Source organism: Phalaenopsis equestris, unplaced genomic scaffold, assembly GCF_001263595.1.
Source record: "Phalaenopsis equestris unplaced genomic scaffold, ASM126359v1 Scaffold000271, whole genome shotgun sequence".
Lineage (NCBI taxonomy): Eukaryota > Viridiplantae > Streptophyta > Magnoliopsida > Asparagales > Orchidaceae > Phalaenopsis > Phalaenopsis equestris.
The window spans coordinates 293,550-305,480 of NW_018164713.1; positions in this window are offsets into that span (position 1 = coordinate 293,550).

An 11,931-nucleotide genomic window follows, 5' to 3' on the forward strand; every position below is an offset into this window, starting at 1 on the left:
TGCTTGAAGAGAACTTCTAGGGATTTTCTTGGGAAGAATTGTGAGATAAGTTGTGTTCTTTTAGTTCTTTGTTTTGTAAACTTATTTTAATATATGAAATTTGTGTTTTGTCATATCCTTCTCATGAATTCTGAGCAATCTTCTTTATATTTCTCCATACTTTGAGACATGGTTTTGTGAAGAATTGATATTATTTTATAAGGTTTTAAATGTCAAAAATTTGTGACGATTTGAACTCCGATCTTCATTTACTTTTTGATCTGGCTAATTGAAATGTTAAAATGTGTTGAGAAACATATGTTCTGAAAGGGCTATGATTTCTACAACAATTGGAAAGAATCACATGAGGTTGTATGAATGAGAATGTAGTTCATATGATTGAGTTCAAAGAAATAGGGAAATATTCATTGAAGGGTAGCAAAATTGGAGATTTCAAGGTGACAGATTAAAGTCCCTAATTTGGTTCAATTGATTGGAAATTAATGCGAGATTATTAGTCCCTAGGTGAGGGAGTAGTGGGAGCTCTGGAGTGTTAGTAGGCATCCTCCCAGCCTAAACATGGAATTAGGGACTAAACTCTGGATTATTCAATGTTCTTTATGCACTTGGAAGAGGGTAAGAGATAGGATTGCTCATATTTGACACAAAATAATTTATATTTATTTTTTAAAATAATTTTAATTTCTTCACAATCCATATACTCATTGTAAAGTGAAGGATGCTTTCTTAAATTTAAAATCTCCATCACAAAAACTTATTTAGTTTTCATAAGTTTACTTTTGAAAGTTTAGCAATTAGTTTAGTTAACTTAGTTCTTTTAGTTGCATTTTATTTAGCATGCACTCAATTACTTTAGATTCAATTTTATTACTTCAGTTTTGCAGTTTAAATTGTGATTTACATTATAATTATAAGAATTTATCTATAATCATTTTTAACTTCCATGTGGGGTCGATATCTAGGACTCCATTAGAGCCCTTTATTACTCGAGTGATACATATACTTGTGTTATTATTAGGGGATTTGACAGTTTAAAGGTTTTAAAAGATAAAATTATTTTTATTAAAGTTATTTTTGTTAGGGTTTACATTACATATATATTATTATTATTGTCGTTTGTACTTTGTAATATTGAGAAATATTTGCAAAAATAACACACTAAATACGCCCACATCAAGTTTTTGGCGCCGTTGTCGGGGAAGTAACAGATAGTATTAATAAATTTTATTTTTAAAAAATTGTTTGTTGTTTAATTTTGAATATTGTCATACTTTAGTGTGTTTGCTTATTTTAATTTCTTATTGTGTTTGTTTATGTGTGGTACCAAAGATCTGAAAAATTAATGTCTTGCGATTCAGAGTTAGAAAGAACAATTAGAAAAATTCAAAAATAATAAAAAGAGATAGATAATTCTAGCAGAATGGCTTGCAACTCAAGTAATTCTGGAAATGAACATCATCAAAGACCTTTAAGAGATTGTGTTAATCGTGCTAATCCTACAACAGATGAAGTATACAAAACTCTGTTGTAGCTGCCAATTCATTTGAGCTTAAACCTGTTATTATCCAAATGGTTCAGAATAATCAGTTTAGGGGAACACCAACTGAAAATCTTAACTTACACCTTGCTAGTTTTTTAGAATTGTGTGCTACATTTAAATATGATGGAGTATCGAATGATGTCGTCAGACTTAGACTTTTTCCTTTTTCACTAAGGGATAAAGGTAAGGTGTGGTTAAACTCATTAGCACCTGGATCTATAAAAACACGGGGAAACTTATCATAAAATTTTTTATCTAAATATTTTCTGCCTTCAAAAACTGCTAAGCTTAGAAATGATATTACATCTTTTTGTCAGTTTGAAGGGGAATCAATTTATGAAGCCTGGGAAAAATTTAAAGATCTCCTTAGGAAGTGTACACACCATGCCACACCATGTTTTGCCAGATTTGTTAATAATTCAAACTTTTTATAATGGATTTATTCATAAAATACCACATCAAGTTTTTGGAACCGTTGGAAAGCGGCTGGTGGATCATTAATGTTACACAACTATATTTTCTCGAGATCATGAAGCATATTCATTAATTGAAGAGATGGCTACTAATAATTTTCAATGACCCTCTATAAGGGTAAATCCAAAAAGAGTAGCTAGTATTCATGATTCTGATGTAATATCTTTGTTAGCTGCTCAAATAGCTGTTATACTGAAGAAGAGATCAATATGCAATGAATTATTCTCAGACGCCACCTATGCTTGAGGAAAACTTATTGGGACAAATGATAGAATCTCTATCTTCTTATGAGACCTTAAATGTAATAAATAATCGTTCTAATAATCCTTATGTCAATTATTATAATCCTGGTTGGAAGAATCATTTAAATATAATAACTTTAATGTTGTAAATCCGCAATGGGGAAACAACACTGTGAACCCATTAGGTATTTCAAACAACCAGGAAAATAAAAACGATAAACCTAATTATACTCTAGATTTTAATAGCAATTCACAAATCAAGGAGAAGAAATTTTCAATGGAAGAAGTGATATTGCAAATGGGTAGTCAATTACAAAGTCAAGGAGTAGCAATTAGAAACATGATAAATCATTTGCGATACGTTGCTACTGCACTTAGCAATACATGTCTAGGAACTTTGCTTATTAATGTTAAAGTTAATCCTAAGGACAAAAATAAAGAGAAATTTAAGGCTTTTCAACTGAGAAGTCATAGTTGAAGTTGAAAAAGATGAGGTGGAAAATTAAAAATCTAGTGAAGATTTTTATTTTAAGTATGAATGTCCTATTAAACCAATGAAAATCACTGTAGAAAGATCACTACTTCCATTTTCTCAAAGATTGAAGTAGAAAAATGATGATAACCAATTTTCAAAATTTTTGGAAATATTGAGGAAATTAATGATAAACATTCCATTTGTTGAAGCCTTAAAACAAATGCCAAGAAACAAATGCCAAGAACAAATGCCAAGCTATGTGAAGTTCATGAAGGATATACTTAATATGAAAATAAAGTTTGTAGATAATGAGACTGTTGCACTCAGTGAGAAGTATAGTTTTATAATTCAGAAGAAGCTTCTTGAAAAACTTACAAATCCTAATAGTTTTACTATTCCTTGTGTATTAGCAAAAGCTTTTTTGGAAAAGCTTTATGTGATTTAGGAGCCATTATTAATGTTATTCCTTTATCAATTTTTAGAAGATTGGGTTTAGGAGATATTTTACCTACAACTGTAACTCTTTAGTTAGTTGACCCTAAACCCTAAACCCTACCTATCCTAAAGGAGTTATAGAAGATGTTTTGGTAAAAGTTGATAAATTTATTTTTCTTGTGGATTTTATTGTATTAGATATGGAGGAAGATAAAGAAATTCCTATTATTTTAGGAAGACCATTCCTTTTTAATAAATGTGTAGAAAGGAGAACTAACTATGAGAGTTTGTGATCAAGATGTTACTTTTAATATTGCAAAATCAATGAGATACTCTATAAAACAATAAGAGATTGAAAAAGATGTTGAATGCTTCAGAATGAATATTAATAAATATTTAAGCCATAAATAATTCACGAAGACATTCAAAAAGAAATTTGAAAAAGAATATTTGGAATATAAGATGAGGATAAAATTAAAGATACTAGAAATGAAAACACTTCCTACATATTTAAAGTATGCATTATCGGGAGATTTATCTACATTACTTGTTATTGTATCCTCAGAATTAACTGATACGAAAGAACAATAGTTGTTAGAAGCTTTAAGAAGATATAAGAAAGCTTTTGGATGGACATTAGCTGATATTAAAGGAATCAATCCTTCTGAAGATCAACATGAACCAAGAGTTGATCCTCAAAGAAGATTGAATCCTATGATGAAAGAAGTTGTTAAGAAAGAGATTTTAAAATGGTTAGATGCTGGACTAATATATCCTATTTTAGACAGTGCTTAGGTGAGTCCAATTCACTGTGTTCCAAAGAAAGGAGGAGTGACTGTTGTGACGAATGAGAATAATGAATTAATACCAACAAGACAAGTCACTAGATGGTGGATCTACATAGATTATAGAAAATTAAATTCTGCCACCATGAAAGATCACTTTCCTTTACCCTTTTAGGACCAGATGTTGGATAGACTGGCTGGGCACATATATTTTTATTTTTTAGATGGATATACTAGTTATCATCAAATACCTATTGCTCTAGAGGATCAAGAGAAAACAATATTTACTAGTCCTTATGGAAATTTGGCTTTTCGGTAAATGTCCTTTGGATTATGTAATGCACCAGCAACATTTCAAAGATGTATTATGTCAATTTTTAGTGATTTAATTGAAAAAGGGATTGAAGTCTTTATGAATGATTTTTCTATATTTGGAACTTCATTTGAAATATGTTTAAATCAATTAGAGAATGTTTTAGAACGATGTGAAAAGACTATTATCGTATTAAACTGGGAAAAATGTCAATTTATGGTTGCAAGAGGAATTATACTCAGGCATAAAATTTCAAAAAATGACATGGAAGTAGATTCTACAAAAATATAGGTTATATCTAACCTACCTCTGCCTACTACTGTAAGAGGAGTTAGGAGCTTTTTAGAACATGCTGGATTTTACAAGGTGGTATATTAAAGATTTTTCAAAAATTACTAAGCCTTTATGCCAACTTCTGGAAAAAGATACAAAATTTGATTTTAACCAAGAATGCCTTAAAGCCTTTAAAACTTTAAAGGAAAAATTGATCATTGCTTCTATAATTGTTTCACCTGATTGGGAGAAACATTTTGAATTAATATGTGATGCAAGTGATTATGCAATTGGAGTTGTTTTAGGGCAGAGATTTTTAAAGTTATATACTATGCTAGTAAGACTCTTAATGACGCTCAAATTAATCACACCACTACTGAAAGAGAGTTATTAGCCATCGTTTATGCTTTTGATAAGTTTAAGTCATATTTAATTGAAGCTAAATGTGTTGTGCATACTGAACACTCGACTAGTAAATATTTAATGCAAAAGAAGGATGTTAAACCAAGATTAATAAAATGGGTACTCCTGATGTAAGAGTTTAATTTTGTAGTAGTCGATAAAAAAGGGACTAATAATCAACAAATTGATGATCATCTATCAATTGATGATCATCTATCTAGGTTGGAACATGAAGAAACACTTGATTTGGAAAAAGAAATTAATGAAACTTTTCCTAATGAACAAATTTATGTTATAAAAGGATGGAAAATATTGTGGTATGTAGATATTGTGAATTATATAGTTAATGGTATTTTACCGTATGGAATGACAAAACAATATAAAAGAAATTCATTCACGATGCAAAATCTTATTTTTGGGATGACTCATATTTGTACAAACAATGCAAAAATTTAGTTATGAGAAGATGTGTGTCTTATAAAAAAATTCAAGAAATTATCCAAAAATGTGATGATTCAAAATTTGAAGTTCTTTTTCAGAATAATAGAACTATTCATGAAATTTTACAATCTGAATTTTATGGGTCTACTCTACTTAGAGATGTTAATATATATATTAAAACATATGATCGGTGTTAGAGACAAATTGAAATTTTTGATTCATGTGGATTGGATTTTATGGGATCATTTATACCTTCATTTGGAAATGTGTATATTCTGATTGCAGGTGGATTATGCTTCAAAATGGATTGAAGCAATCTCTTTACCTCGATATGATGCTCGGAGTGTTTCAAAATTTTTAATCAAAAATATTTTCAAATAACATGGAATACCAAGAATAATCATTACCGATGGAGGATCTCATTTTACGAATGCAATAATTGCAAGGTTAGTGGAAAAATATAATATTATATATAAAATTGCAACTGCTTATCATCCCCAGATTAATGGTTTAGCAGCAATATTGAATCGTGAAATTAAAAGAATGTTGTAAAAAAGTGCAAATCCTAATAAAATGGATTAGTCTGCTAGATTATATACTGCATTATGGGCATACAAAACAGTCTATAAGACACCTATAAGAATGTCCCCATATAGATTAATTTTTGGGAAGACTTGTCTCATACCCGTAGAATTGCAACATAAAGTCTATTGGGCTATTAAGGAGTTCAATTTTAATTTGAAAGATGTTGGTGAGAAAAAATTATTACATTTTTTAATGAGCTTGAAGAAATTAGGAATGAATCTTATGATAATGCTATGATTTATAAGGAAAGAATGAAAAAATGACAAGATTGGAAGATAATAAAAAAAAATTTAACTTGGACATGAAGTTTTATTATGCAATAAAAGATTGAAATTATTTTTTGAAAAACTAAAGTTTAGGTGGACAAATTATAAAAGTCTATCCATATGGAGCTGTTAATATTGAAGATATGAAGCTGTTAATATTGAAGATCCAAAGACTGGAAGGATATTTAAAGTGAATGGACACAGACTGAAACCATATTATGATGGTTAAAGACCAATTTTTAAAGAGACTGTAATGTTGGGTCACTTGGAAGAAAGAACGAAAATGTCAGGCTGACGACATTAAACTAAGCACTTTGTGGGAGGCAACACATATCTATCATTGCTTATTTTGCTTTTATGTTTTTGTTATGCATATTATATATATAAATATATTCATATTTTTATGGATTCTGTGTATTTGGGAAACTTGAAATTGAGAAAATATTCAAAAACATCTTTATTTACCTAATTTTATAGAAGATTTGAGAATTTATTGGACTGAAATCGAAATGACAAAAAATTTGGAATTGACGCCTGAAGCGTCACATTCCAGAGAGCTGACGCCTGAAGTGCTAGAATCACCACCTGAAGCGCCACGACGACGAAAATGACTTAAATTGTTTTAAAAGGAGGTTTTTTGATGCTTTTGCGGGCTCTTCTCCTTATAACTCCCAAAAATTGATTCCAAAGCATTCTTTAGGAGGGGAAATGAGGGAAGAGTCACTAGTTTTCAATTCATATGGCTTTCCACTCTAAAAATTTTGCGAGATTTGGAATTTTCAAACAAAGAAAGTTCATCAGTTTCGATTCGCAGAAGTTACGTGGTCGAGTTCTTGTGAAGAAGAGACTAATCATGGAAAGGGTATTTGTGAATCATTTATGAATCGAGGATTCAACATACCCAATACTCGAGTGGAAGAGATTATTGCGCAGAGACATTGGGAAGTGCTTTACTACACTACTGTCGTCGTAGTTGTCCCTATGGTGAAAGAGTTTCTGTCGTCGTAGTTGTCATTATGGTGAAAGATTTTTATGCAAATCTTCATAGAATCAACCAAGGAATTGTCTATGTGCGAGGAAAGTATGTGCAATTCACTCCTTCAAGGATAAATGATATGCTTATGATTGAAAGTGCTCATATTTGTCACTATGTAAATTTTATCCCAACAAGAGATAATATGAACGACCTCTATCGATACCTTACAGATGAAGATACAAATTGTGAGGCCAGAGATGATGGAAATGTAAGCTTTTCTTCATCATTATTGAATCTTGCATCTAAGGCGTGGCATTTCTTTATTGCATCAAAATTTCTCCCCACTATGAAAATCAGTAAAGTGACTAATGAGAGTGTTATTCTGAATTATTGTATTCAAACTAAAAAACCTTTTGATATTGGTGCAATAATTATAAAATCAGTTTTGGGTTTGATTGGAAATGGATCTACTATTGGACTGGGACATCCATCCATTATATTCTTACTGTGTAGTCAATCGCAAGTACCTTATGAAAGTTGGGAAAAAAGTATCCTTCCTTGGAAGCCTATGAACCCAGAAGTTTATTGCAACTGCATTGGAATGGGAGATGAGAATGATATGAATGTATGGATGGATCAAGCATCCCAGAATTCATCACCTATTCAACCTTACTTCAGTTCAAACACACTTTTGAAAAGCATCGAGAAGATAGAGAAAGAGGTACAGAACCTTATACATGCAATTGAGAATATTTCTGAAATGTTGGATCATCTGGATTGGAGACTAAAGGAACATTTTGAACATAATGGATGTATTGAAGATGGTTTGGTACGTATCTTCAGGAAACATGCTTGGATTAAGGAGGATTCAACTAATGAATTTCCTTATTGACCTTTTTACAACTTGTACGTGCACTACCAATCCATGGGAGATATCTAGGAGGACGAGAGCGAAGAAGATGTTTGAACTTACTTTATGCACGGAACACTTATTTAGTATAGTTTGCTTATGTGCTTGTGTTATGTTGGATTGCATTTATTTTCATTATTGAACTCTATTTATATTTATGTTTGTTGTTGAGTATTTTGATGTTTGGATTTTAGTGTTAGAATGTTTGGTTTGCTTTAGACACTGAATTAAATTTTGTTGGCTTGAAAATTGTTAGTTTGTAATAGTATGGATTTTATATATAAAAGTGAGTTTTGTGTTGTTTGTGAAAGTTATGTGTTAGAAAATTATTTAATTATGAGTATAAGTATTTATTTGAGTTAATTATAGGTTGACTTAAAGTGGTACGCAATATATTTCCTCAGAAAATGAAATCTTAAAAAAATTAAGGCATTGGCGCCTGAGACGCAAAATTACCGAAAATGCCTATATTGCCATAAAAATTGTGAAATTGCCCAGTAAAACACCATTTTACTGTCTGGGTCATCTCCTACCTCTAAACCGTGACCTTGGGCTTCACAATGTGAGCATTTGGGAAGATTTCAAAGGCCAAAGATCTTAGATTTCATCTTCTCTTTGTAAGAGCTTCATTTTAAACTAGAAATTTTTTATTGTCACCGTGGATTTTTCTTGCATTATAGGAGATCTAAAATTTGTAATTTTTTATGAAGAAACTTGAATAAAACTCATGGTAAAAAGTTTATTACCAAATAATCTTACTTGTGGAACTAGATTTTTTATCTTGTAATTTATTTGGATCTTACTTGGATTTTCATAGAAATTCTAATGGCTCCACGAGTAAAAAGAGGAAAGCCTACGGGAGATTTTGACGTGAGGAGGATCATCAATTTCAAACCCCAACACTGTTACAATACTCAAATGGGATCAAGGAAGTTGATCCAGGAACGAGCATATGCTAACCCGGGTGGCGAGATCGAGAGGTAGATCGTCGCCAGAAATTGGGACTGGTTTTGCTACTTCACTGCAATAGCTATTTTGCCTATGATCTGGGAGTTTTATGCCAATTTGTGGTTCACCACTAATGATCACATACTTGTGAGAGGTAAGTAAGTCAGGTTTACAAGAGAAAGGATCAATGCTTTTCATGGACTGAGAAATGCATTTCATTGTAAATATGATGCATTCATGATGGCTGATTCATCATTGGATGAAGTAATTATCTTTCTGATTGGTGGAAAAGGAGAGTAGAAGATTAAGAATAAAAGGATGCTTCTCCACTTCCATGATGACTTTTCAGTCAAAGGTATGACACTACTTCATCTATGCTAAATTACTGCCAACAAATCATCTGAGCAAAGTAACGAAGGATAGAGCGGTGCTAAACTTCTGCATTCAGAAAATGAAGGCAGTAGATGTTGGTGCACTTATAGTTCATCATGCTCGGAGTATATCTAGTAGTGCTACATGTAGTGGTTTGGGTACCCTGCCCTGATTTTCACTTTATGTGAACAATCAGGTGTAGAGTCCCATAGAAATGAGGAAAAGCTGCAGGCACAAAATCCAATTGGGAAGTATAAGGTTCAAAGATTTGAATCATTTGTTGAGTCCAGAAGTGGAGGTGGTGATAGACTGTCAACATCAGCTACAGAGGCATCTACTTCTCATACTGCTTCACTTGAAAATATTATGGAGCGGATTATGATTCAACAAATGGATATTGTGAATATGCAGAATAGGATTTGATGAATTGAAGCAAGAAATTCTTATAATGATGAATATAAGAAGAGGAGAGTTTGACATGATACAACTTATGAGAAGGCTATGGTTAGATATCTTAGGGGTGAGTATAATGTGGGATTTCCAACTTGCCCCAACTTCACTACTTATTCTCCAGATCATGACGATGATGAAGAAGAAGTTGATGATGAGGAGGAGGAAGGCGATGCATATTGATATTTTTAGGAGTTTAGTTTGTTAGTTTGTTTGTTTATTTGTTAGTTTGTTATTTTGATTATTTGTAGTTTTTTTTTAAACTGTTGTAGTAAGAACTTTCATTTTAATGTTGTGTTGTGGACCTAAATTATAATAGTAACTATATATTTTTACTTTTTCTGCATTTTTAGTATTTTTAGTTCTTGTTTATGTTTTTAATTCTTAGCAAATCTTTTAAAATATATTATGTTTCATTTAATGCTTTAAAGCCTATGCATTTTTAAAGTTAGTACCTGCAGTATTTCAGAGCCCAGTTTCATACTTAGAAATCCTTTACAGGTTAGTTTTTATTTTTATGCATTTACTGTTTTCTTTCACCAACTAAATTTTGTACTGTTAAATATGTTTAAATTACTTAAAAATTTAAGTTTGGGGGAAAGAAAATTATCTTTTTTAAAAAAAGCAAACTAAATTTTATTTGTTCTCAATTAACTATATCTTTAAAGTTAATTTAACATGACCTGAGATATTAAAATTTAACTTTAAATGACTATACTCATGTTTATAAATATTATGGTAAATTTAGGTAAAAGTTTTTAATAATGAAGGTCAATTCTAAAGTTAAAGATATTTGGTATGAAAAGATAAGTGCCTGAAATTTTCTCCAAAAGCTTCTCCATGAACTTCTTCAAGAACTTTTTAGGACACTTCTAAAAGACTCAACTTCCTTCTTTTATAATTTACCAAGAGAAGCCTTGGTATCACTTCAAAATGTGTCATGATTCGATGTATTTACCAAGGGATGCCTCCTTTCACAAGTCCTTTAATTATATTTTCATCCATGGTGGTTATAACCACCAATTTTAGCCAATAGGTGCCTCAAATGTCCATTCAAAATTTGTCAAAATGAATTAACCCGTCAAGTAATTGTCACTGACACTGAAGCACAGGGCCTCTAGAGCTTAGGCATGACCTTCTCTATTTCACCGGCACTCAAGCGCAGGTTCTAGCGCTCAGGCCCCAAAATAATTTTGCACCATTTTTGCTTTTTTGCTCCATATTTGATCATTTTCACTCCTTTTATCATTTTCCACCTTTTTACTTATACCTAAAAGAAAAACACACAAATACCTTCCCTTATAGCGCAATATCTCAAAAATTGCTTTAAAAATGTGTCTAAAAACACTATATTTTTGGTGTATTGCACCCCTTAGTGTGATTCAATGCATCTAAACACTTTGGAAGGTTCTTTTGTGAAGGGATATGTCTTTTAGATTAATGGACATCTCTTTTGAATTCAAAAGAGTTGACTTTTGGAAAGAATTTTAGAGGGAATTTTGAATTCTTTTTGGAGGGAGGAAGCCTCTAATAGAAGAGGAGTAAGTCTAGGGCATGTGTGTGGAGTAAAGGGGGGTTGAAGAGAGGCGTGAGAGAAAGAGTTCAAAGAAGGCAAGAGAGAGAGAGAGAGAAAGTTAAGGATAATTTATAAAAAGGAGAAGGGTAAAGAGTTTTAACTTTAAGAAGAGGATAGTGAAGTTCAAAAATATTAAAGGTTATCCAAATATATCAATTTTAGGCATTTTGAGCAAAAGTAGCAAAAATGACGAAATTTGGAGCCAAAACAACAAACTTTCAGATTATGGCCCCTGAAGCGCCAGAACTGAAGTGCCACTTTACAGAGATTTGGCGCCTGAAGCACCATTTTACAGAGAGCTGGCGCCATAAGCGCCAAAACCCTAAACAACATGATCTTAAGCAAGTTGGCGCCTGAAGCACCATAGACGACTTTTTGTGGATTAAGGTGGTTTGAGACAAATTTTGCGCGAATTTCAAAAGGGACACTTGTTCTAAACGCCCCATGGAGTGATTCAATGTATCTAAA